The sequence below is a fragment of the Melanerpes formicivorus genome, unplaced genomic scaffold (genome assembly GCF_026170545.1).
Source record: "Melanerpes formicivorus ecotype bairdi unplaced genomic scaffold, bMelFor1.0.p_v2 SCAF_57, whole genome shotgun sequence".
NCBI classification, from domain to species: Eukaryota; Metazoa; Chordata; class Aves; order Piciformes; family Picidae; genus Melanerpes; species Melanerpes formicivorus.
The window spans coordinates 3391283-3419263 of record NW_027142409.1 but is presented as its reverse complement, the minus strand read 5'-3'; the positions used below and the strand labels follow the sequence as shown (position 1 = coordinate 3419263).

The following is a 27981-nucleotide window of genomic DNA, read 5'->3' as shown; positions in this document are numbered from 1 at the left end:
TCACACACATAGTATGCACTCTTTTGGATTGCTACCATTAATTGTGCAGTAAGGGTTAAGATTTGGTAATAATTTTATGTAGAAGCTTACCTTTAAGCAGCGGTCTGGAGGATCACTGGGTTACTGGGTCCCCTTTAGTAAGATTAATTCAATCCTGCTTTTAGAATTGGCAACTTTGCAGCAAGTGAACAGTGTTCAGATGGCTTGAAATGCTTGGATATGGGAGGTATTCTGTCTATTTTTTTTTTCCCTCTCATGTCTTAAACTTTTCAACAATAGAGGGTTTTGGGTTTTTTTCCATGAGTATTAGCCCTCCTTGTTTTGGATATGCCTGTCAAAAAAATCAACACACTTGTATTTGCCAGTACAGGTTTCTGATATTCAAGTGTAATAGCTTTCTTTTTAAAAGTTCATGCAGGAACCAAGCCAAAAAGGAGGGAAAAAAGTGAGATCTGTATGAAATGAGAGCAAGGATAGTAAAGGCTAGTTGTCACCCATTCACAAGTTGTAATTACAGTTGTTTTTTCACTTCCATGGAGAAGTTTGAAAATTTGATTTCTGTAGTACCAGTGTGATTATTTTACAGGCATGCATTAATATCAGCTCTTGCATTTGCTCATAATTAGTTCATAGATCCATATCTGTCATGTTTCCTTGTCACTTGAGACAGCCTACATCCTTTTAATTTAGCAACAAGTGATCAGCATGATCATGTAGTGTCCAGAGCACTATTTTCCTCAGAAACATGAAAACAGTTAAACAATATTTGCTAAGCGTTTGAAATCTGTGTGTTTAGCAAAGTTGGTGGCTACTGGCACCCTTTTCTGAATGAAACATACTATTTTAAAATGTTGGAAGGCAGGTGAAGGTACTTCAGCATGTGAGCATATTAAACAGCAGCACTCTGCATGACAATATCCTTTGCATTTGCAAAAAAACCCCATAGAATAAAGGTTATTTTGTTGTAATAATTGCATAATTAGATTTGCTTAATATGTTTCATGAAAGATATTTCACTGTAAACGCCTCTTAAAGTGGTCTAGAAAAATGAAGACATTTCCACAGATTACATTTATGCATGTTAAGCAAAAGCTGAAGGAAAGTGGCATATATTGAATGTAGAGGCCAAATTACATGGTCTATAATTTAGGCGTACAACTGTTATGTAGCTTAGCTGATCAAATTTCAAATATTGAGTGGTTTGCAGGGTGCATCTTTTAGAGAATAAACATAAAGCACTGATTGTGCAGTCACTGCTTTTTGTCCTCTACCTACTATTTTGAAATTTTATTTCCAAACAAATTGCATGAATGATTTTCTACCAGTTTTGCATCTCTCATAGTTTCCCACTAAAGGAAAGCAGATGTGGCAGCAGCTTTTTAAAAATAATAAGATAATTTAAAATGAATAGGAAATATAATCAACATAATTGGAGTAATAAGCATGCTGAAGGGCATATAAATAAAAACATCCCATCCATTATATTTTGAACAGTATATACAGTTCTTAAATGAATTTAGCAAATATAGAGAAGGAGAAATGACCATAACAGAGAGCATATGATGTTCCACGTTTGCTTTATCTAATAAGTTTTCAAATTACATGTCCAACAGTCATACAACTCTGCAACATAGTAGTTATACTCCATAAATTTTCCTTATTATTTGTTACATTCTATTATTGGCAGTATTTTAGAAATCTCAGCCATGTTTTTTTAAAAACTTTTTGATCTATATGCATGGGGTTTTTGTTCTTAGGAACTTAATTTTATGCTCTTAGCACTTCATCATAGCACTAAGTTTCTGTAGTTATTAATTTTGTTCTGGTTCTGAGGAGAAAGACTGAGATTTGAGCTGGAGTACATCAGGGAAAATCTTGAATAACTGGACTTTTGTACATTCAAGATAGATGTCTCTGCTGTGAATATAAAGGGAGCTGAACATGCACATAAAAGAAAGACTATGGGATCCACATTTCTATGTTTCCTAGTTGCTCTCAAAATTAAAGTCCTAATAAATTATTCTAAAGTAGTAAGGAAAATGAGCTGGCTTTTTACACCATTTAAAAGGAACTTCTATTCACTTGTAAGAGTTTAGTGTAGCACATGGGATGTGAGCATCAGATTCCTTTTCTTTGAATACCACATGCAATTTTATTATTTTTTTTTAATATATATATCTCAAATATTTTACTCAAAGTTGGTGCAAAGGACTGGAGTATCTACAAAACCATGCATCCTTGACTAGACACCCTGTGGCTAAATCAAATTCAATTGCTTTTAGTTTCTCATTGTGTAATATAAAATATTAATATCTGCAACAATGAAAGATTTACATGGATTGGTCCAATACGAATTATATCTGTCATGTAATTTAATTGTCTTTGATAGATATGCTTGCAAAATTTATGTTAAAGCCTGAAAAACATACAGGACAGTGTGAATACCAGCAAAGCATACAGAAAGCAGCATCGTCCTGCTTAGCAAGCTATTAAGTCCTCTTTGCAGTACATTGCCAAGGTACAAATAGGATAACAAGTCTGTTACTGTCAGACAACCCTCACAGTGGAGCATTTAGTGAAATATAGAGAAAACTACATAGTAGTTCATAGATTTATTTGCTGAAGGAAAGTTTAACTGCATGATAACCACCATTAACATCTGAAGAGGGACTGTGTGCAATTAATAAATGCTATGCAGCATTTGTGGTAGCCGTCATTACTTGCAGTATTCAAGTCAAAGATTTAAAGGTGACCATTGCCCATCAAAAGAAAGTGAGAGAGAGATCCAAGGCAGAAAATCACCAAAATAAATCGTGCTTATCTGTGTAATTTCTGAGAAAGGAATTATTTGTTATCAGGTTCAAGTTTTAGCTGATCTGTATAGTAAAGTTTTGCAAAACCAGTCACGTGTTAGTCTGTCCTCCTGGTTTTTACCACTCTGTCTTTTGATACTTAGAACAATAGCACCCTTTATAGATTTCAGTTCATATTCTAGGTGATCTTTCATCATCAAATCCTTGATATCTAGGGCTTGAGCATGCTTCTGCTAAAGCTGATGGCAAAACACTTAACTGGCCTAACTGGGATCATGATAAGGACAATATATAGTAATAATAATAATACAGGTCAGAAAATATCAGGTTGCTTTTTTACTTATCAGATCCAGGGCAGAAATCTCACAGCAGTTCACGAAGAGGAAGAGCTCCCAAATCTCATGTGCTTTACCTGTGGAGAGAGGAGGGCAAGGGCAGGCCAGCTACATCAAGATGAATGTTTCTGCAACAGAGCACAGGCAGTGGCATAGCTGGTGAGCGTGGGGTTTTGGGAGCATCTGTACAGTGATCCTCAGTTCTTGATTTTGAGGAAATCAGGCTTTTCCTAGGAGGTGCTCGTTGTTAGAAAGCCCTTCTTTGTGCTAGCTCTCCCCTTTTAGAGATGAGGCCTGGGTTAAACACTTCAAAGCCCCACATCCCTCACCATTCACAGCACCTGCATGCCTGGGAGAGGGCACAGAAGCTGGAGGATATTCTGTGCATTCCTCCAGAGGTGATTTTTTAATCCTAATTTTCTTAATGCATTTTTAGTCTTCTAAATTTTATCAATGGATCTTTAAGTGGGGTATTGTCACCTGGAAAATCATTCTTGCCTCTGTTTTATTTTCATTCCCCCATACCACCTACTGATAGAAGAAATAGGCAAGAACTAAAGGAAATTAAAGGCATATTTTTTCTGTTTGCTCAGTATGTTTGACAGCATTTTGTATCTATTCAGCCTCACTGTTTCCTCAGTGCAATCATTTGGCTTCTTCCCATTTGTGCAAGCGTAATAGCAGCTGAAAGGAGAAAATAGCTTAAACCAAGAGGAATAATACTGTAATGCCATAAAGATTGGCAGGCTAACCATCTGAATCTCATAGGGACTCTTGATTGTATTGATTATATGGTGTCAGTGGTATTTTTCTTATAAATATGTGGTCCATATATATTTTGGTACGGTTAGTAAAAGCTTAAATTATACCTTACAATTAGACAATTAATTTGTGCTATTGCCCTGAACTGCCATCTAAGCATTTATTTCCCCTATATTTTAACTGAAGTTGTGGCATTATTTCACTATTCCTTTAGCTTAGGTTCATATCCTGCCTACAGACACTTGTTCCTTCCCACTGCCTGGCCAAAGTATGCCCAGTTGTGCTGACTTGGCTCTCTCTGTGACCACACTCCAAACCACAGCTTTGACAAGACTGACTTTTTCGGAAACACTCAGAGACAAACTGAACAGACATTTTCAAAATGTCCTTTTTTTTATTTTTGGGGGGGGGTGTGTGTGGTGTGGTGTGGTGTGTGTGTATGTATGCTCATAGTTCCATTTATTTCAAATATAACATTTCACAGTTCTGTTTTAAAGCATACCAGATAACTTGTTGAATAGTGCAATTTGAGGCCTGCTGCCAAAGATCTATAAACAAGCTTGCTCAGTTTACCTGATCTAAATGTTGTATTTGTAAATTAGACTGAATTAACAACAAATTAGCAGCCTCTTGCGAGGGGAGAAGTATCTGCAAGGTTTTTGCAGCCAATTTTGGTAGAATGTTTCTCTTCAATATTACAGTAGAACAGGACAACTCAGTTATCAGTAAAATTTCCATTCTAGTGGCACCTATAAAGCAAATGAAGGATGAAGAATTCATGGAACTAAGTACTGTCTGAGCAAGACCTTGTTTTAAGAGCAGGAAACCAGGATGAACCCCTGTCTTTGGCATTGTCACTGCAGCTGTCAAAATGAGTTTGACAGGGTGATGAAGCAGATAAAATCCAAATTTGGGATTGTGAGAAAAAATGCCAGTAAAGCTACTTAGCTATAAATTGTTTTGATGTAATATGTGGTGAAGAAGTTAGATGACATAGGACACTTCTTAGTGACAGGATGTGATACCATTGTGTAGCCTTCTAGGTGTTGTTGAGGTTTCCTGCACAGGCCTCACCAGAAGGCAGTTCTATGGCCATGCTCTTAAAATCTTACTGATTTTGGCCCAGTTCAGCCCTTCATGTTGCTTCATGGTTCTTACTATATTCATGTCAATATTAGCATTGTAACTTATAGTGCAATATTGCCTTATAAAGAAAGCAGTAGTAGTAACAGTTTAGGTGCACTCTAGATGACAATGAATGTGAGCTCCCCCTTGTTTTTAGTGGGCTCTGGGATAGGGCTCTGTGAGAAAAGGGAAAACCTTTCTAACATCGGAAACTTTCCCAGGACTGAGTGTGTCATCTCAACATTATGTAGTTGATGTCCCTTGCAGCTAGTAGTAGTACTGCTTTGATGCCTCACATGCCTGTTGTGCAGTGAGTGCCTACTTCTTATAGTTCTCATGATTCCCAGACAGGACAAAGCTGTAGGACACTAACTTCTTTTTATTAAACCCCTCAGTATCTGATCTGAGCATGGGAATTTATGGATGCACCTGTGCTTCAGTAAACAACAGATGCATATTTATTATAATGTAATCTTGAGATTCACTTCTGATTTATGTTGTTCTCCTAGGATCTTGTCTCCCATGCTTGGTCTCATATAGGAATGCTGTTACATGTGAGCAGAGGCAGGAATTTATTCATAAGCACACACACTTCCAGTGAGAGAGGCAGAAAGAGTAGCGTGTGCCTCCTCTTGAGACACTGCCAGATAACATGGCTCACAAAAGTCAGGCAGGATGCTGAAAGCCACCTGGTGCATTCCCTCACTCAGGTCACTGTCCTGCCTGACACTGCGATGGACTGGAGTTCTGGCTCAGATGTGGGTAGGCAGTTTTCAGATAAGCCCTTTCTGTAATTGTTTACATTTTAAATAGCCAGATCAATAATAGGTGAATGTTAGACTAAATCATTGTGTAGTGACAGGATTCTGAAGTGAATAAGGCTGTTGATAAGTAAATAAAAAATCTGCACTCTTAATTTATACATGAATAATTAACAGCCTTCCTCAAACTCTCATGCAAGGCTTCAATTTAACCAGTTCATAAATACTTCAGTCTTCATTGCTTCATGTAATGACAATGTTTATTCTGATCTTACTGACTTGTGAAAAGCATCTCCTGAAAGTTATGTGTTAGGTGGTAAACTGAGAATCCAGGAGAATCTGTTAGCTGTTCTTCATACATTCAAAATCAGGTTAGACAAAATATTAATGAGAATGCTCATGGAAAGTTTTTAAATTACATGCTCTAAAGCATGTTGTCCAGGGAGGTGGTCGAGGCCCCATCCCTGGGGGTGTTTAAGAGCAGGCTGGATGAGGCTCTGTCCAGCCTGATCTAGTGTGGGGTGTCCCTGCCCGTGGCAGGGGGGTTGGAACTAGATGATCCTTGTGGTCCCTTCCAACCCTGAATGAAACTATGAAACTATGAAAGTTCACTTGGTTTTCCTTACACATTTATGCATCAAGAGGGACCTGGACAACTCAGAATTACAACAGTGTTGCATCAATCAGCTGGACAGTTTTTCTGGAGACCATTTTATAACTTTATTTTCGCTCTATTAAAACAGGAATAAAACAAAAGGTGGAGTGGTGTTGCACCAGTAATGTCAACATTAAATGAAGAAAAGAGCTTAGTATATTGCAAAAATAAAAGATATTGGACAGATCTGTTGCAATAATAAGATATGAGTAGCACATGGTGCTGAGGCAGGGAAAAAAAAGTAAGCTCTTTGCCCAAGAACTAAGCATAAATCTGAACTGAGAGCTGAAAATTCTTTATTTTCAGCAAGACAACACTGATTTATGGAGATTAATAAGAATGTGTTTATAGATCATCTTCTTTCAAGGTTTGGTAGAGGGGTTAGTGATTTAGCATTTATGTGAAGCAGATTATCTTTTGAATTGCCAAGGCATTAGTTTAAATTATTCCAAGTTTACATCACTGTAACTAAAGGCTTAGCCTGGAGAGCTGATTTGATTTCCCTATGTGTTAGCTTGAATTAAATTGCTTATTTGCACTAAATGGCCCATTCCCTACCTTACTCTTCTCATGTTGTTCTTCTTTCACTTGTCACTGATGTACTTCTGTGCTTCTTCCCCAAATCAGTTGTCTAGGCAAAATATTGAAATCTGTTTCCTTATGCTGCTATCAAAATCTTGCTAGATAACCTCAAGCAGGGGAAGGCTTTCCTGGTTTTCAGTTTGCAGAAAGAGCAAGGAGCAAGGTATTCTCCACCAAGCTATTTAGCAATCACTTCATATATTGTTGTTATAAATGACGTATAAACATTTATCTATTAACTTTTCTGTAACTCTTAGCTATAAATACAAACATTTAAAACTGTAATGTATTTTTGTGTTGATAACTCAAAGCAGTGCTTTTATTTAATTAATAAAATATTTGGTGTTGGTGTCTCCATCTCTGGAGGCATTCAAAACCCACCTGGACGTGTTTTTGAATGATTTACTTTAAGCATTCCTGCTCTAGCATAGGGTGCTGGACGATCTTCATTGGTCCCTTCCAACACCTGCCATTCAATAATTCTGTGATGTCATGCCGCACTTAATTTCTAGAGCAGTGTATTTCCAATTTCAGTGCTTATGGTGGGTTGACCTTGGCCAGCTGCCCACCCAGCTGCTCTATCACTCCCTGTCCTGAGCAGAATGAGGTAGAAATAAGATGAAGAAGCCTGTGGGATGAGATAAATACAGGGAGGTTACTTACTATCACAGGCAAAACAAACACAACTTGTGTAAAACTAATTTATTGCCAATTAAAAATAAGTTTATATAGTGAGACACTAAAGACAAATAAGAACAACATCTTCCCCCTGGCCTCCTCCTTTTCAAGCTCAGCTTCACTCCTTCATATCTGATTCCTCTGTGTCTCCCACCCCAGGTGGTGTAGGGGTGTGTGGAATAGATAGAATAATAGAATAATAAATAGAATAATAAACCAGGTTGGAAGAGACCTTCAAGATCATCGTATCCAACCCATCAACCAATCCAATCCACCTAAACAACTAAACCATGGCACCAAGCACCCCATCAAGTCTCCTCCTGAACACCTCCAATGATGGCAACTCCACCACCTCCCCATGCAGCCCATTCCAATGGGCAATCACTCTCTTTGTATAGAACTTCTTCGTAACATCCAACCTAAACCTCCCCTGGTGCAGCCTGAGACTGTGTCCTCTTGTTCTGGTACTGGTTGCCTGGGAGAAGAGACCATCATCCACCTGTCTACAACTTCCCTTCAGGTAGTTGTAGAGAGCAATAAAGTCACCCCTGAGTCTCCTCCTCTCCAGGCTAAGCAACCCCAGCTCCCTCAGTCTCTCAGTATCACAGTATCACAGTATCACTTAGGTTGGAAAGGACCTCGAGGATCATCGAGTCCAACCTATCAACACAGACCCCATGACTAGACCATGGCACCAAGTGCCACATCCAATCTCCCCTTGAACGCCTCCAGGGTCGATGACTCAACCACCTCCCTGGGCAACCCGTTCCAATGCCGAATGACTCGCTCGGTGAAGAACTTCCTCCTCACCTCGAGTCTAAACCTCCCCTGGCGCAGCTTGAGACTGTGTCCCCTTGTTCTGGTGCTGGTTGCCTGGGAGAAGAGGCCAACCCCTTCCTGGCTACAACCACCTTTCAGGTAGTTGTAGAGGGCAATGAGGTCACCCCTGAGCCTCCTCTTCTCCAGGCTAAACAATCCCAGCTCCCTCAGCCTCTCCTCATAGGGCTTGTGTTCAAGGCCTCTCACTAGCCTTGTTGCCCTTCTCTGGACACGCTCAAGTGTTTCGATGTCCTTCTTAAACTGAGGGGCCCAGAACTGGACACAGTACTCAAGGTGCGGCCTAACCAATGCAGAGTACAGGGGCACTATGACCTCCCTGCTCCTGCTGGCCACACTATTCCTAATGCAGGCCAGGATGCTATTGGCCCTCCTGGCCACCTGGGCACACTGCTGGCTCATATTCAGGTGGCTGTCAATCAGCACCCCCAGGTCCCTCTCTGTTTGGGAGCTCTCCAGCCACTCCGACCCCAGCCTATAGCTCTGCATGGGATTGCCGTAGCCAAAGTGCAGCATTCGGCACTTGGACTTGTTGAATGCCTCTCCTCATAGGGGCTGTGTTCCAAACCCCTCACCAACTTCGTTGCCCTTCTCTGGACTCATTACAGCAAGTCAACATCCTTCCTAAACTGAGGGGCCCAAAACTGGACACAGTACTCGAGGTGCGGCCTAACCAGTGCAGTGTACAGGGGCATAATGACCTCCCTGCTCCTGCTGGCCACACTGTTCCTGATGCAGGCCAGAATGCCATTGGCCCTCTTGGCTGCCTGGGCACACTGCAGGCTCACGTTCAGCCTACCATCGACCAGTACCCCCAGATGTTGAGGTCAGTCTATAACAGCTGCTGTCAGCTGCTCCTTCTTCCTCACACATCCCCACTTCCCTTGGGGGTCCTTCCATGGGCTGCAGTACTTCAAGATAAACTTATTTCTGTATGGGTACTTCACAGGCTGCAGTGTGCAGCTCCACCATGGTCCTCTCCATGGTCTGCAGGGGCACCTCCTCCTCCTGCTCTCACTTTGGTGCTTGCAGGGCTGATTTTCTCATTTCCTTCCTCATTCCTCACTTTTGTTCAGCATTTATTCCCCTTTCTAAATGACACTTTCCCCAAAGCACCACTACCTTGGCTGTAGGCTCAGCTGTGTCTAGGACAGGGCAATCTTGGCATCTTCTCACAGAGTACACCATCTGCAGCCCTCACTGCCAGTGCCTGGGCACCTGCATCGAGTACAGTGCTTCTTTTTGGTTTAAAAATGTTTAAAATACAAAGTCCTTAATATATCTGATTATCACAGTATGGACCAGCAATTTAAAGAGCCTTAGGTAATATGGATGGTGTGTAGGTGTGTAGAGTTGGGGGAAAGGCCGGGCCTTCTCCCCGCCCTGTAAAGTGAAGGGAAGAAAATTGAAAGGAAAAAAAATAAACAGCCGGATTAGCAAAGGAGTATGTGCTGTATATTTACAAAGCAGTTTAGGGAACACAGGGAAATATATACAGAATTTACAGTATTTACAATATATACAGAAATATACAACAGAGTGACGCAGAAATGAGATTTCCCTCCTCTGATGAGGAGGGCTCCCCACTCCTGTATCCCCCTTCTCTCCCCTTTTCCCCAGAGAGGGTTAGAAAGAGAGAGAAAAAAAGGAGCAGTTATTAATTGGAAAGCAGTTAATACAGGCCTTGCAGTTTATCAGTTTCAAGCTGCTGCAAGGAAGAAAAAGAAGTGCAGGACTGCCCAGAATACTCTGCTGTACTCTCAAGTTCAAAGGTGCTTTCTACCAATCTACCAATGAAATTAGTTTAGATCTGTCTTTCGTTTATAAACATTCAGCCACAATGTTCTCTTTCTTAAAGGGACAGCCTCAAACGGTCACAGTAGGTAATGTGATGTGTAGGCAAACCAAATAGAAAATTCAGTAATGTGAGCTTTTGCTACAGTTGCCTTCTGCCTTTTTCTCATGAGAGGAGAAAATGAAACCTCGATCTGAAATGTCAGAGTTGTCCTGAATGTCTCCTTTTTAAGAGATAATCTATTCGTTGTGATGTCTTTGGAGGTTTTGTTGCATTGATTTTTAAAATTGTCACAGAAAATTTCCAGGTGTGGAAACCCAGTTTTTAGGGAATTATTCCAAAATATGTACATTTCAATAAATTTCTTTGTGTTTCAGTTCATAAAAATACTCCTTTAAGTATTATCACAGAACCATAGAATGGTGAGGGTTGGAAGGGAGCTCCAGAGGTCATCTGGACCTACCCCTCTACTAAAGCAGGTTCACCTAGATCAGGTTGCACATGCCCAGGTGGAATCTGAAAGTCCAGAGAAGGAGACTCTTCAGCTGTTTTGGGCAGCCTGCTCCAGTGCTCCAGCACCCTCACAGTAAAGAATTTTTTCCTTCAGTTCAGGTGAAACCTCCTATGTTCTAGTTTGTACCCATTACTCCTTGTCCTATCACTGGGCACCACTGAAAATTGGCCAGCCTCATTTTCATGACCTCAGCCCTTTAGATATTAATGAGCATTGATAAGATCACTACTCAGTTGTCTCTTTTCCAGGCTACAGAGCCCCAGATATTTCAACCTCTCCTTATAAGAGAGATTCTCCAGTCTTCTGCAGTTTTGTTAGAAACCTCAAGTTTGAGAGTGGGGATCAATTATTTCCAAAACATTTCAGTATGTGGAAAAATATATTTGCAGAAGCAATAAGATGTATGCCTTCCCTCCCCCCAACCCCCTATCTGTGATATGGTCCAGACAATGTGGAATTGTGTGACATCAAACATGGTAGAAATGAGAGCAAATGGGCATCAGAGCAGCCTCTGTGGCTCTGTATCCTTACCTCAGCCTACAAAGAGGGGATGGAAATCTTCCCTTCATGACTGAGAGGGAACCAGCCCCAGCTGCTCGCAGTGAACATCTTCCAGACTGAGGAGAAATGCCTCACTGACACACAGCTAGACCAATTGCTTTCAGAGCACTGCACAGCATCTTATCATCCAGGAGCTCCTGTTTGAAGCAAGCACTAGGAAGCATATCTCCTCCTTTACAAGTGGAGATTTGATCATGCCTTTGGATGTGGGTTGATCCATAATGTATTCCAGATCACTTCAGATGCACCTTAATAGTAATGCTGAGCTCCTTCCCTTATTGCAGAAGGGCACATATAGAGAACAAAATGGTTCACATCTTCAAAGAGATTCCCACAGCAATGCAGAACTATGTTTTTCAGAATTTTTCTCATGTTTTCTATTGGCAGTGACACCTATTTAAGTCCACATGTAGCCCCTTGTGTAGCCTACAGATACATGAGAATGAACATTCTGTCTATTTAAATTATGACTTGTATGAAACTGAGCCCAAAGCAAATATATATAAAAAACAACCTGTATAATTCCAAAAGACAATTAGACACTAAGAAAATAAGTGAATGTGATGGACTATGGCAACGACAATGATATAGACAATGCCAAGTGGTATGTATAGACTGTGAACTTTGTAATGCAGTTAAACTGTCTGAATAGACCACAGAACAAAAACTGTTGTGGCCATTTTAGCAGGCAGGTAGATGGTCTTCTAAAGAAACCATCACCACACAATTCACAGTGATTCGTTGTGCTGTGGCACTGATATGCATGGTGGAGACAGTAAATGTATTGCGCATATTTTCAGTTAATACTTTGTAGGTTTCTTGATCTATCTGTGAGGTATGTTTTTGATTAGTACTAATAACTAGGTAACCAGCTGTAGCGGTTTGAGCCTTAACTGAGAGTTAAAAGCTCAAATGGGGAAAAGGCTGAGAATCTCTTCCCCACTTCCCCCCCACCTCCTCCCTCCAAACAGGGAGAGGAGGGAAAAAAAAGGTAAGGAGCAAATCCACTAATCAACAATCTGGAGTCAGCTTGGAAGTAGAGAGGTAAATAATTTTTTTTTTCTTCAAATATATATATATATAGCAATAACAGGGAATAAGGTTCACAAGGGCAAGGAACAAGAATGGATGGGAGGGGAATAGAAAAAAATAATACAAAACCAGTCTGTCTCTGAAGAGGCGCAGAGGCAGCAGGGAGAAGGATCAGGTCCAGCCACGTGGCTGAGGATCAGGAGAGCAGCTGCAGTAGCTCTCATCCAGCAGAGGCAGGAGCCAAAAAGGAGATCCAACAGCTATGAGGTCCTGCTTTTTATACCCTTGCTGGGCAGGGAGGGGGGAGTGGAACAGACTCAGCTTTCCCAGGGGGGAGACGCCCTTCAGGGAGTGTAAAGTACCCGCAAGCCCTCCACCCTGCTTTTTTCTTTTGTTTTCAGAAAAAGGTGTTAACCCACCACACCAGCATACAAATTCTCCTAAGGAATCTCAGATTTTGATGCAGATCTGTTGAGTTTTGATGGGATTGACCACTGTTTCATAGTGCAACTTTTTATTAATTTTTCTTTATGTAATATCCCTTTTCATCAAGTGTGGCTCCATATTTACTCCAGTGAACTGATAATATGGAGGAATACAAGAGAATGAGGTCTGCACTATGGTGCAATGATGACAGGAAATCAATATATTAGCTCTGGAGACACTGTGGTAAAGAAAGCTCTGCCTTGAATAATTCAACCTGCGGAGTAGCAGTACTGATTTAGATCCAAAAATTTTTCAATCTTTTATTCATCCTGTTCCTCAGTTTTGGCTTCAGGCTTGGCCAAACACCTAAAATGACTGTGGATTACCTTTCATTTATTTGACTTAATCATATTCATTTGGCCAGAACACTGCAAAAGGAAGAGGAAAACATTTAAGAAAAGTAACTCCTACAGGTAGACTAATAGCTTGCATGCAGACAATTAAACTTGCAAGGAGATGCACATGGTGCTGACTTATTCTTGCCAAAGTTTCACAAGGAGGCATTTCCAGATTCTGGACAAAAATGTTGCACCACGCTGTGTCAATCTGTCTGCATCTAAGGCTGACTGTCTTTTGGATGCATGGCTATTCTTTAATACCAGGAGCTTTACTCAGGCAGAATTACTGAGCAACATATTGTGCATCACTGTGCCTTGCTCAAAGTGCTTAAGGCTAAATGCAACTCTGGCACAAAAATTAATGTGTCCCTTTTCTGCTTTATTTTATTTTAATTAAGGAAAGTAGTGAAGTTGTTCAAAGCTGCTTGGATTAAATATACAAAATGTAAAAACCCAAACTCACTCACTTAAATATGTTCACAAGCAGTATGTTATATGCCAAAGTGGTAAAATAACTAAAGGAAGGATATTGCACTATATTGTTCTGGGTGCACTATATTGTCCTTGATAGATTTAAGAAGTATATTGTAAAGCTGTTTCTGTTTACAAAATCATCTCTCCTTCTAAGTGCCTGTGAATTTTAGGAAAGCACATGAACTTGGGATGTTTATCTAAACTTGACATTGACCCATTGCTGAAAATATCTGTACATCTTTATATGTGTACATATATATAGGAACAGACTGATGTCAACCAGTTGCACATTACAGCAGCCTACTTCTGTCTTCATCCAAGCACACCTCTGAAGTGAGGAAACATCATTATCCTTATTTTAAGAATTTGTGGTGGGTTGAGAGAGAAGGCCTAGCTTTCTCTCCCCCACAGAGGCTCTAACTTCCCTCATGTCCCATAAGAAGCCTTTGGCAAAGCATGAAATTAAACCCATTATTTACCAGTCTCACACTACAGCCATCATCACTGACCAGAATGATGGAGACACTACATTGTCTTCAGTCTTTCATAAAAGTTACTCAACACTTTTCCCCCACATCTCTTGAATGTATGTGACACAATTCTGACAGCAAATGTATTTTCTCCAGTAATTGTGCTAAAACTTTGTATATCCTGTGCTGACTCAAACAGCCTCTGGAAAAGCTGGCTCTGTATGAATCTGTGGGCACAGAAGATCTGGTAGAGACCTTTGTTCTCACTGTTCCTAGCACTGAAATTAGGAAAATTCAGCTCTGATCTCTCTGCCATGTGTCTATCATAATTCTGAGACCAAGCAGCTTGCTAGGACCTCTGGTGTTTGCTACATAGACCTGAACCATTTGGGTCTGGAGATAGATTTACCTCTCAGTGTACTGTAGAGAGTGTTTGGAAGGTTCTTTCCTGGTTTGTTGAGTGTACCAGTTAACTTCATACATGCATGCAAGCATGACACATTAAGTCATTATTGAGAACTCAGTGTGTATTACTAATGTCAAAATACTGCTGAAGTTCCATCACTGCATGATGCAGATATGTGCTTCTGGTGCAGCAGATGTAATATCAAAGAATTCACCTATGAACTGTGGCAGAATAGACCATTTAGTTTGAGTGTTTGAATAGCCTTCTATAAAGTATTCTACTTGGTAAAAATAAGTGTCAAGCATGCTTCATGGATAATAAAAGCTTATTGGTTAAACTATAAGTAATTTTCTCTTGAGATAAGTCAACACTATTCCATCTAATTTAATCTGGAGTTGCAGTAATATATGATCATGGTGTACACATCAGTAGCTGCATGTCAGATGTTGTGGTGCACTCTTCCATTCTAAGTGTTATTTCTTAGAGTCCCTTCAGTCTGACTATTATTAGTAAATTGCACAACCAGTGACAAATGTGAGTCATTTTCCTTTCTCATTGCCTTGTTTGGGAAAGGAGTAAAGTGTACAGGAAAAGAGAAAGACTTCAAATTATTGTCTCCTTTTCTCATTTTACATCTGTGTCTATAATCAGGAGGCATAATGTTGTGATCACAGTGAAGGATATAAAGCTAGAATAGCTAGGTCTTTTGTCTTTTCCTTTAGATGGAAGAAATGGGAGTTTAAAGGGCTCCCTAAAGGAGCAGCCTAGAATAATGTCCTTCAAGAAAACATGCTTTTGTTGGTATCTCTTGTTCCTTGAGTAAATTGTACTTGGATAAGCAATGGTATAGAATAATATCTGAAACCCAGAATTCAATTGCAGGGCTGTTGCATCAAATCCCAGAGGTTTTTTGCTGTTGGATGGTTGGTTGGTTTTGTTGTTTTGTTTTTTAAATTTCTTATCCTCAGGAAAAAAAATCAGAAATGTTAACCATTTCTCATCATCTTCCACATCTCCTTTAAAATATTTTCCTTTTTGTGCATATGCAGCAATTTAAATCTTTTCTGAAGATCCTTGTGCAGGCAGCAATGTTGGTGAACCTGTCTGTGAAAGATAAATGACTGTAGGCAAGTCTATTGCTTTCTGCTCTGATGCACAGGTTGGAGAACCTTGTGGTGAAGAGGTTATTAAATTCATGAATATGAAATATTAATTATGAAAAAATATTATTTTATTAATTATCAAACTATTAATAACCGATGAATCACCAACTTATATACATGTTCTAGTGCACGTTCGTGAAATAGATTCCACAAGTGGCTTAGTGTTATGATTATAACTTAATTGAACTAGTTACAGACTATTTCTATATTTATATAACGAAAGGTGCGGTTCCACCGCTTGACCACGAGATGGCGACTCGGCGGGACGCGGGCGGCTTCTGGCTATACACAGCAATATTACAATCTTTCTATGCGTCAGCGCTTACTCTGCTAGACGCGGATACTTTGAACTGAGTGCTAGTGGGTGGAAAGCACGTGGACGATATTCAATTCCCTTCAGACAACAGGGATCGGTCCTGGTTGGGGTCGGTCCGTGGGATCGGCCCTCTAAAGTCGGCTCGCACGGTAGGGCGGGACGACGGTGGCCGGTAGGTAGGCTCGAACGACGGAAGCAGGCGAAGCTACGGGGGTCGGCCCAACCACGGCGGTTCTCGGGGCTGATGCAAACAGCCTCGGGGAGAGAATGCGGCTGCGTTAGGCGGCGGATTCTCTTTACCGAACTTCAAGGAGCAACAGGACTCTCGTAGTGGTCCCGGTTTCAGCGCAGTATACGCATGAACAGTGCTTTGGTTTGCCCTGAGATTCACAGGGCTCAGAGCGGCACTCGGCGGCTCCTCAGAGCGGCACTCGGCGGCGTCTCTCCCGCTACGGCGGGGCTAGACATACGTGGACTCGGTTTGGATCAAGTCCCTTCTCCCCGGTAACTGGGCAGATCTTACCCTCGGGGGTTTGGTCCAGTCCTCCGGTGGCACGGTGGGCTCTCCCGGTCGGCACAGCTGGCTGCAGCAACGCTGAACTCCTCAGGCTCAGCGAAGGTCCTCCCTCTGGGCTTCTTAACGATGCAGACGCTTCCAGTATGCGTGCATGTATAACAGAAGCTAACAACAATAAACTCAATGGCAAAGGCTGCAGCTCGAGAGTTACTCTCTCGAGCAAGCATAGAGACAAAGTGAATGGGGGGGGGGCAACGTGTTTACCATCTGGGGTAATACTTATAGATTCCTCGAGGCTGGGCTTGACCAATGGGCACTCTCATAAGCAACTGGCTTCAGCCTATAGAAAGCGTGAAGCTAGAATTATGCCCATACGTGGTGTAAGCACAAGCGCTGCATGCGCTGGGTGCGTGCAAGCCTGGCTAATGCCTTGGCTTTTGTCTTCCTCCAGGAGGAGGGGGAACTTGCCCACATGCTGGGACAAGATTCAGTATTGGGGCGTAATGTGCCTTCACCACAAACCTGTAGTGTAAATGAATGTCTAGGCATGCACACTGCTCTGAATTCCCTTCTCTTCACAAATGTTATAAAGGAGACCTGGACTTGAACAAGCCACAATCACTCTCCCATTTTGGTGTTTTGTGTCAGCTTTGGCAGTTGATGAGAAGATGCCATACTTTATTAACTAAACGATTGTCTCTGTAGATGCATCTTTATCCAAGTCTGTAGAGAGCTAAGGAATCACTCTGCATACACTGGCAGAGCTGTGATGGTGGCATATTTGTTATGAAGATCAGAACTGATAAAAAAGATGCTTAATACTTAGTCTTCAGTAAGTCCTCTGAATATTTCAACTAACATGAGTGCTCTGTACAGAGCTTGGTTAAGTGTAATATGAATACTGAAAAAACCCCACATAACTCTTTTAACTTTAACTCAAACCTTTTCTTTCCATCTCTCTCACTGATAAATCTTTTTAGAGCTCTTAATTCTTGTTTGCACATGGGGGGCCTTGTGGTTTCAATCAGTTTCCTTAATCCTCATCTTCCTGACTAAGCAGGCTTAAAGTGGCTGTGGAAGGTTTAGACAGCACCATGTCTTCATGACACACAATGCAACCAGGAAAAGGCCTGACTACAAGAAGGGCCGGTTGGATGAGCCAGGAAATTATAGGCCTGTCAGCCTGACCTCAGTGCCAGGCAAGATCATGGAACAGGTCATCCTGAGTGCAATCACACAGCACTTAGAGGATGGCCAAGGGATCAGGCTCAGCCAGCATGGATTTAGGAAGGGCAGGTCCTGCCTGACCAACCTGATTGCCTTCTACGATCAGGTGACCCGCCTGGTGGATGTGGGGAGGCCTGTGGATGTAGTCTACCTGGACTTCAGCAAGGCCTTTGACACCGTCCCCCATAGCAAACTCCTGGCCAAGCTGTCAGCCCATGGCTTGGACGGGAGCACTCTGAGCTGGGTTAGGAACTGGCTGGAGGGCCGAGCCCAGAGAGTGGTGGTGAATGGTGCCACATCCAGCTGGCGGCCAGTCAGTAGTGGAGGCCCCAGGGATCAGTGCTGGGCCCCATCCTCTTTAACATCTTTACTGATGATCTGGATGAGGGCATTGAGTCCATCATCAGTAAATTTGCTGATGACACCAAGCTGGGGACAGGAGTTGATCTGCTGGAGGGTAGAAAGGCTCTGCAGAGGGACCTCGACAGGCTGGACAGATGGGCAGAGTCCAACGGCATGAGATTTAACACATCCAAGTGCCGGGTTCTGCACATCGGCCACAACAACCCCATGCAGAGCTACAGGCTGGGGTCAGAGTGGCTGGAGAGCGGCCAGGCAGAGAGGGACTTGGGGGTGCTGGTTGATGGTAGGCTGAACATGAGCCTGCAGTGTGCCCAGGCGGCCAGGAGGGCCAATGGCATCCTGGCCTGCATTAAGAACAGTGTGGCCAGCAGGAGCAGGGAGGTCATTCTGCCCCTGTACACTGCACTGGTTAGGCCACACCTCGAGTACTGTGTCCAGTTCTGGGCCCCTCAGTTTAGGAAGGACATTGACTTGCTGGAACAAGTCCAGAGAAGGGCAACGAAGTTGGTGAGGGGCTTGGAACACAAGCCCTATGAGGAGAGGCTGAGGGAGCTGGGGTTGCTTAGCCTGGAGAAGAGGAGACTCAGGGGTGACCTTATTGCTCTCTACAACTACCTGAAGGGGGGTTGTAGACAGGCAGAGGTTGGTCTCTTCTCCCAGGCAGCCAGCACCAGAACAAGAGGACACAGTCTCAGGCTGCGCCAGGGGAGGTTCAGGCTGGAGGTCAGGAGGAAGTTTTACACAGAGAGAGTGATTGCCCATTGGAATGGGCTGCCCCGGGAGGTGGTGGAATCGCCGTCACTGGAGGTGTTCAGGAGGAGACTTGACAGGGTGCTTGGTTGCATGGGTTAGTTGATTAGGTGGTGTTGGATGATAGGTTGAACGCAATGATCTTGAAGGTCTCTTCCAACCTGGTTTATTCTATTCTATTCTATTCTATTCTATTCTATTCTATTCTATTCTATTCTATTCTATTCTATTCTATTCTATTCTACTCTGAAGGACCTTTTCTCTGTGTTCAACATTCACTCTCTTAATGCAGCCCAAAGAAAGTCTTCTAAAACTGCTGTAACCTCCAGCCACTTAATGGAAGCCACAACTTAATGGAAGTTGTCAATTTCAGTTAATTTGTGTAGCACAAGCAGAATGTACATACCTTGCTGGTATCCTGGGTGATAGAGGCAGTGTGACAGTCTTTCTGCTCTTCTGTGGAAATGGAGAAGAAATTATTTGGTGGGGGAAATGCTACTTTGTAATTCCCCTAGCATATTTCTTTGAGTGGAATAGAAGTTAGAGTTACCTGCAGCACTAGGGAGTTCCACAGACAAGGGACACCTTTAGGAGAGAGATGAGAGTCCTGAGGGATGTTCAGCTGGCAGACTGTCCTTGAGCCAGGTATAACCAGGGAAAAACAGGGAGCAGAAATGCAGCTGATGAAAGTACCAGCTGGCATAGATCTCTTGGTCATCTATGCAAAAACTCTCTGCATATAGCTTCAGGTCCAGCCTAAAGAGATAAGGCTTTTCCAGTCCATCCTGTGTCAGGGTTCAACCACTTAAAAATACTAGCTGCAGCTGCATGCTGTGAGACTCAGTTCATCTGAGGTAAGAGGGATAAGGTGTAGGTTTAGAGCAGTGTTGTATTGAAGCAACGCCCCATTGCAGCTTTTAATTCTCCTGGGGATGCCTTTTGCACATGCAAGTGTGAGGTTCTGCACATGGGCCACTAACCACCTGAATGCATAAGCACTCAGCAAGTGTGAAAGTGGCACCAAGAATTAACTGCACATTGGGCAGAGCTTTCAATTATTCATTGAGGGCCTACTTATTTTCCTTTTTGGTGATACACTTAGAATTGTATCCATGCTTTTTCAACAGATTTTATGGATTAGAAAACTATAGGATTAGCTAGTCCATGACTGAATCCTGATGTATGTTAATTAACTCATCTGAAAATATAATGCTTCCTATATGGGAAATGAATAATTAATTGTGTTTTCCTGGTTAAAAAAATCCCTCAGGTGCTTTTCTGTTTTCTGCTGAAGCTGAATTTTTTTAGTCCTCTGACAATGTCTTACACCCTCCAATATGTCTTGTTTCTATGGAGACACCAATGAACTGCAGCTTGCATTCTTCTGCATACCACAATACAAGGTTGCTTCAGAATTTTCCTAGTGCTTCACTCTCTTTTCTTTTAATTAGAATGTAATCAATAGGTTCAGTAGTACCTGTTTCTCATGCATTCACAGATTCATATGGAGACACATATGATCCCTTTGACTGTGAGCAAGCCTGTAAATGCAGTGTATGCTTTTGAAGTTGGATTTTAAGAGAACATCACATTTTATCTCGAGGCTTATAAGACCATAGCTCTGAGCTGTATTGGATGTCAGTAAGAAGATAAGATATCATGTATGTGGTAGATGAGATGGGAGGATTTTATGATACTTTATTCTTTTTAATTATAGAAAAGATATGTGGAGCTCTGCTGTGGCCTTAAAACAGATTGTTGGGATCTCTGAGTTTGGGCCTCTTAATGGTATTCAAGTAATTGTTTGGCCCCTATTGTCTGCCCCCTCCTTGTAGCTTTTATGTGAAATTTCATCTTTCATCTCTCATACCCTGAATGGTGAATTACTGCATGATGTTTTTGTAGATCTAATTCTCCAAGTCATATTCTTCCTCCTCTATGTGCACAAAGCTTCCTCTTCAGGACAGTGGAAAGTAAATAAATGCTTGTGTGGTAGAACACTGTGCTGAAGGCACATTATGCCCAGATACTGAATCTTGTCCCAGCATGTGGACAAGTTCCTCCTCCTTCAGGAGGAAGACAAAAGCCAAGGCATTAGGCAGTCCAGCATGCAGCCAGCGCATGCAGTGCTTGTGCAAACACCAAGTATGGGCATAATTCTAGCTTCACGCTTTCTATAGGCTGAAGCCAGTTGTTTATGAGAGTGCCCATTGGTCAAGCCCAGCCTCGAGGAATCTATAAGTATCACCCCAGTTGGTAAACAAGTTGCCCCCTCATTCACTTTGTCTCTGTGCTTGCTCGAGAGAGCAACTCCCGAGCAACAGCCTTTGCCATTGAGCTTATTGTTGTTAGCTTCTGTTATACATGCACGCATACTGGAAGCCTCTGCATCGTGAAGAAGCCCAGAGGGAGGACCTTAGCGATGCTGAGGAGGCCAGCGTCGCTACAGCTAGTCATACCGACCGGGAGAGCCCCCCGTGCCACCGGAGGACTGGACCGACCCCCCGAGGGTAAGATCTGCCCAGTTGCCGGGGAGAAGGGACTTGATCAATACCGAGTCCACGTATGCCTAGCCACGCCGTAGCGGGAGAGGAGCCGCCACGTGTACCACTCTGAGCCCTGTGAACCTCAGGGAAAACTAAAGCATTGTTCGTGCCTATACTGCACTGAACCCGGGACCACTCCAAGCGTCCCGCTATTCCTTTAAACTCAGTAAACGAGAATCCGCCGCCTAACGCATCCGCATTCTCTCCCCGAGGCTGTTTGCATCAGCTCCGGGAATCGCCGTGGTTGGACCGACCCCGTAGCTTTGCCTGCTGCCGCGTTGTCCGAGCCCACCTACCACCGTCGTCCCGCTCTTCCGTGCAAGCCGACTCTGAGGGCCGACCCCATGGGCCAACCCCGACCAGGACCGATCCCTGTTGCCTGGAGGGAATCAACCGAGTCCTGAAGGGAACCTGCTTCCGTACTAAGCCCAGGTTCCACTATTCCCTCTTCCCTGTTGTGAAGAGAGGAGACAGTAACCCAACGCCGCCATCCCAACTCGACTAGGAACCAGTCCAGCGGCAACCGTCTGCAAGGCCCCCACCTTGCTACAAACGACAGCTATAGAATATCGTCCATGTGCTTTCCATCCACTAGCACTCAGTTCAAAGTATCCGCGTCTAGCAGAGTAAGCGCTGACGCATAGAAAGATTGTAATATTGCTGTGTATAGCCAGAAGCCGCCCGCGTCCCGCCGAGTCGCCATCTCGTGGTCAAGCGGTGGAACCGCACCTTTCGTTATATAAATATAGAAATAGTCTGTAACTAGTTCAATTAAGTTATAATCATAACACTAAGCCACTTGTGGAATCAATTTCATGAATGTGCACTAGAACATGTATATAAGTTGGTGATTCATCAGTTATTAATAGTTTGATAATTAATACAAATACTATTTTCATAATTCATATTTCATATTCATGAATTTAATAACCTCTTCACCACAAACACATGAACACCCTGTGTTTGCAAAGAGCAGAAGCAGCTATGTATTTTTTTTTCTTGTAATAAAAATGTTCTATGAAGTAAACAGTATTTTTAATTCTCAATAGTCAGTGAAACCAAAATGACACCAGACTGGAAGTTATATGCTACTGTGAGTGAGTCCTTTGAAGTCAGTAACAAGCCTTTTCTTCCAGCAAGGTAGTCTGAATTATTTTTCCCTTGTTAAATTCAACAGGTAAAATAGCACCAGCCTATCCCACCAGGGTACTGAGAGAACTGGCAGATGAGGTTGCTAAACCCCTCTCTAGTATATTTCAAAAGTCATGGCAATCTGGTGAAGTCCCCACAGATTGGAAAAGGGGAAACATTGCTCCCATCTTCAAAAAGGGTAAGAAGGAGGAAGCAGGGAACTACAGGCCAGTCAGTCTCACCTCTGTGCCTGGAAAGATCATGGAGCAGATCCTCCTGGAGTCACTACTCGCTCAAAAGAATAGTGAAGAGGTGATTGGGAACAGTCAGCATGGCTTTGCCAAGGGCAAATCCTGCCTGACCAACCTGGTGGCCTTCTATGAGCAGGTGACAAAATTAATAGATGAGGGGCGAGCAACTGATGTTGTTTACCTGGACCTGAGCAAAGCCTTCGACACTGTCCCGCACCACATCCTGGTCTCCAAACTGGTGACACATGGGTTTGATGGGTGGACCACTAGATGGATAAGGAACCGGCTTGATGGCCGCACCCAAAGAGTGGCTGTCAATGGGTCCATGTCCCAGTGGAGGCCAGTGACAAGTGGAGTCCCTCAGAGATCAGGGTCCTGTCTTGTTCAACATCTTTGTGGGGGACATGGACAGTGGCATTGAGTGCACCCTCAGCAAGTTTGCTGATGACACCAAGCTGTGTGGTGCAGCAGACACGCTGGAGGGAAGGGAGGGACCTTGACAGGCTGGAGAGGTGGGCACAAGCCAACCTCATGAAGTTCAATGAGAGCAAGTGCAGGGTCCTGCATCTGGGTCGAGGCAATCCCAGGCACAAATACAGGCTGGGCAGTGACTGGCTGGAAAGCATCCCTGAGGAGAGAGACTTGGGGGTGCTGGTGGACAAAAAGCTCAACATGAGCTCTCAATGTGCACTTGCAGCCCGCAAAGCCAATCAGATCCTGGGCTGCATCAGGAGAAGTGTGGCTAGCAGGTCGAGGGAGGTGATCCTCCCCCTCTACTCAGCCCTGGTGAGACCCCACCTGGAGTACTGTGTCCAGTTCTGGAGCCCCTATTACAAGAGGGATGTGGAGGTGCTGGAACGTGTCCAGAGAAGGGCCACAAGGATGATCAGAGGGCTGGAGCACCTCTCCTATGAGGACAGACTGAAGGAGTTGGGGCTGTTCAGTCTGCAGAAGAGAAGGCTCCGAGGTGACCTAATTGTGGCCTTCCAGTATCTGAAGGGGGCCTACGGGAAGACTGGGGAAGGACTTCTCAGGATCTCAGGTAGTGCTAGGACTAGGGGGAATGGAATGAAGCTGGAGGTGGGGAGATTCAGGCTAGATGTGAGGAGGAGGTTCTTCACCATGAGAGTGGTGAAACCCTGGAATGGGTTGTCCAGGGATGTGGTCGAGGCCCCGTCCCTGGGGGTGTTTAAGAGCAGGCTGGATGAGGCTCTGGCCAGCCTGATCTAGTGTGGGGTGTCCCTGCCCATGGCAGGGGGGTTGGAACTAGATGATCCTTGTGGTCCCTTCCAACCCTGAATGATACTATGATACTATGCTGGTGCCCTGAGACTTTTTGTTGCTAGTTCATATTATATTGAGATAAATTTCCAGTAACAATTCAAAGTAGCATTTACATAACTGACAAATGCTTGCCCAGTGATGGCAACAGATCACATCCCGTGCTCAGCCCTCGTGTGCTGTGGTGTGTGCTGAGCAACATTTTTTCCTCATTTTGATTTTTTGCTATGCAGATATCTATCCCCTCTTGCTGTCTCATATGTTGATTGTGGTCTCCTCTACACAAAGAGTATATTTTTGTCTTTTCCTTTTTTTTCTTTTTACTTATGGACTTTGTAGTTGAATTGTAGTTCTTAAATGCTATGGCAACAAGTAATCCAATGAAAAACAGAGGTTTGATGATACATTGCTGACTAGTACTTCTTGCCAACATGTTTTTATATATGCTTATACAGACATATATATATATACACAAAAATATATATTTGCCTTTTGTTGCCTTTTTTGCTGTCAAATTGAAAAGCAAAAATATAATACAGCCTTTTTTAATGACATTTCAGAGACAATGTTGTGTTTTGGTTTTTTTTTCATTTTATGGACTTGTATTGCACTCTCAATTTATTTTAACTTTTTTAACAGAAAGCAAGATTTAACCTCTAAATGGACCAGAGCATTACTGTTTCTTCAAGGCTTATAATTGTAGCTATGAGAGCTACCACATAATGGTTAAATATATCCTTGCTTTTGAGAGAAGCTAGTGGAGTTGGAACAGAGATGAACATATCTTATTAAATATAGCTCTAATGAATACTGCTCCATAATTACCATGATCTTCTTTGTATGATCACAGGCTGATGTAAACAATGACTTGTGTGCTTTCAAGAGGCCGAAGACTATTCAGCCATATAAAGAGATCATACCTAGAGCAACAGCCCTCTTAGTTTTCTTGCAGTAGTCTAGGTAAATAATATATTGTAAAAGTTAAATAGGTCTTTTCACCAAAGATCTTCATTCTGCTGATAAAAGTTAAAAATATAGAGGAGAATGCCCCACGGAGGATCAGAAATGCATCATTCCATGAAATCACATACATATATGTGAGCAAATATTTTGATTTTTTTTTAGTTGAGATCAGTTTTTAATGTATAGAAAAGGTATCTGCTGAATTTTTTGCATGTCTGGAAGTGTCTTCTAAGATGTAAACCTCAGAATTAAGTGACTTAACTAACAGTTTTCCCTTGATATGCACTCTGCCAGCCCACAGATCCAAAACATATCTGGGGACCTGGATTCATTTTCATCTTTTCTAATCCATGAGAGTTTTCCATGCATTTTGATAGTAAAATAGTAAAAGGAGAACAAACAACAAGTGTGTTCTTGTGGGTTAGGTTATTTCTTTTCCCTTCAGGTCTGTGCCAATATGACTGGGGAGGCAGCAGACTCCAGTATAGATGCTGTATGTCAGGGGTAGTGAACTTGAGCTTATTCAGCAAAGACCTTGGCCAGTACTAAAGTCCATTGTTTCCAGGGATGCCTTTGCTTATAAGATAACCCCCTTGTATATTTACTGAGAATTAATATTTTAGAGACCAAAAATGTGGCACTTAAAATTAGCTGCTAGTGTCCACAAAGAAGAATAATTATTTCGGTTTATTATTTTTAGATTGCATGTGGCACTTTAGGTGCATCTGAACTGAGCAGTATTAATTTCAGACTTTCAGTATGAAGAAAATATGCTTGAGAACAGCCAGTATTTTCAAATACAGTGTTAGTGTTTAGAATCCATTGATATTCACTGTTGTGCTTGTAGAGCTAGGAGGATAGGGCTGGGCATGTCTGAGCTCAGGGCTGGGTACGTGTCCTTTTCAAGCAGCCACTTGACAACTTGTTCTGCAAACCAAGCCAGCTTTGTGTTAAAGATATTAGTTTCATTGCCTTGGCTACGTGTACTGGGAGACTTATCCAAAGCCTCACATTCTTTATAGTTCACAGGATGTCAGGGGTTGGAAAGGACCCAAAGAGATCATCAAGTCCAACCCTCAGCTGTTATATACCTTCGCATTTCTAGTCTAATTTATTCTCAGTTAGTCTGTTTGCAGGTCTCCAGTAACTGTTAGGTAAAATAGGTCTTACCTGTGTTTATCTGGTTTTGATTTTTGCCAGAGTGACACCTCTCATGCTTCCCTTAGCTACACTGGGAATGTGTTTCGAATTGTTTGCGTCTGTTGTGCATTCATATATATTCATGCTATGTGTGTCTACTTAAGTAAATAATATTAACTTCAATTTAATATTATTTATTATTTTGTACCTTCCTGGGCAGCTTTTAAGCAACTTTACTGTTTTATCAATTGCACGGAGTTAACTCAGTATCACAGTATCACAGTATCACAGTATCACAGTATCACTTAGGTTGGAAAGGACCTCGAGGATCATCGAGTCCAACCTATCAACACAGACCCCATGACTAGACCATGGCACCAAGTGCCACGTCCAATCTCCCCTTGAACGCCTCCAGGGTCGATGACTCAACCACCTCCCTGGGCAACCCGTTCCAATGCCGAATGACTCGCTCGGTGAAGAACTTCCTCCTCACCTCGAGTCTGAACCTCCCCTGGCGCAGCTTGAGACTGTGTCCCCTTGTTCTGGTGCTGGTTGCCTGGGAGAAGAGGCCAACTCCCTCCTGGCTACAACCACCCTTCAGGTAGTTGTAGAGGGCAATAAGGTCACCCCTGAGCCTCCTCTTCTCCAGGCTAAACAATCCCAGCTCCCTCAGCCTCTCCTCATAGGGCTTGTGTTCAAGGCCTCTCACCAGCCTTGTTGCCCTTCTCTGGACACGCTCAAGTGTCTCAATGTCCTTCTTAAACTGAGGAGCCCAGAACTGGACACAGTACTCAAGGTGCGGCCTAACCAGAGCAGAGTACAGGGGCACTATGACCTCCCTGCTCCTGCTGGCCACACTATTCCTAATGCAGGCCAGGATGCTATTGGCCCTCCTGGCCACCTGGGCACACTGCTGGCTCATATTCAGGTGGCTGTCGATCAGCACACCCAGATCCCTCTCTGTTTGGGAGCTCTCCAGCCACTCCGACCCCAGCCTATAGCTCTGCATGGGATTGCCGTAGCCAAAGTGCAGCACTCGGCACTTGGACTTGTTGAAAGCCATCCCATTGGACTCTGCCCATCTTTCCAGTCGGTCGAGGTCCCTCTGCAGAGCCTTTCTACCCTCTAACTGACTAACATCTGCCCCTAACTTTGTGTCATCTGCAAACTTGCTGATGACTGACTCTACCCCTTCATCCAGATCATCAACGAATATGTTGAAGAGGACAGGGCCCAGCACTGATCCCTGGGGGACACCACTGGTGACTGGCCTCCAGCTGGATGCAGCACCGTTCACGACCACTCTCTGGGCCCGGCCCTCCAGCCAGTTCCTAACCCAGCACAGAGTGTAGTGGTCCAGTCCACAGGCTGACAGCTTTGTCAGCAGTTTGCTGTGGGGGACGGTGTCAAAGGCCTTGCTGAAGTCTAGGTAGACCACATCCACAGGCCTCCCCACATCCACCAGGCGGGTCACCTGATCATAGAAAGAGATCAGGTTGGAGAGGCAGGATCTGCCCTTCCTGAATCCATGTTGGCTGGACCTGAGCCCTTGGCCATCCTTCAGGTGCGCAGTTATTGCTGCCAGGATAATCTGCTCCATCACTTTCCCTGGCACTGAGGTCAGGCTGACCGGCCTGTAGTTTCCAGGTTCCTCCATCCGACCCTTCTTGTGGATGGGGACCACATTGGCCAGTTTCCAGTCATCTGGG

The 27981-nt window shown here is 43.2% G+C and overlaps 1 protein-coding gene across 8 annotated transcripts in view; it reads left to right on the top strand.

The window, feature by feature from the left end:
- DLGAP2 (DLG associated protein 2) overlaps positions 1-27981 on the top strand; it is an 818859-nt gene that overhangs the window by 224908 nt on the left and 565970 nt on the right. The window lies entirely within an intron of this gene.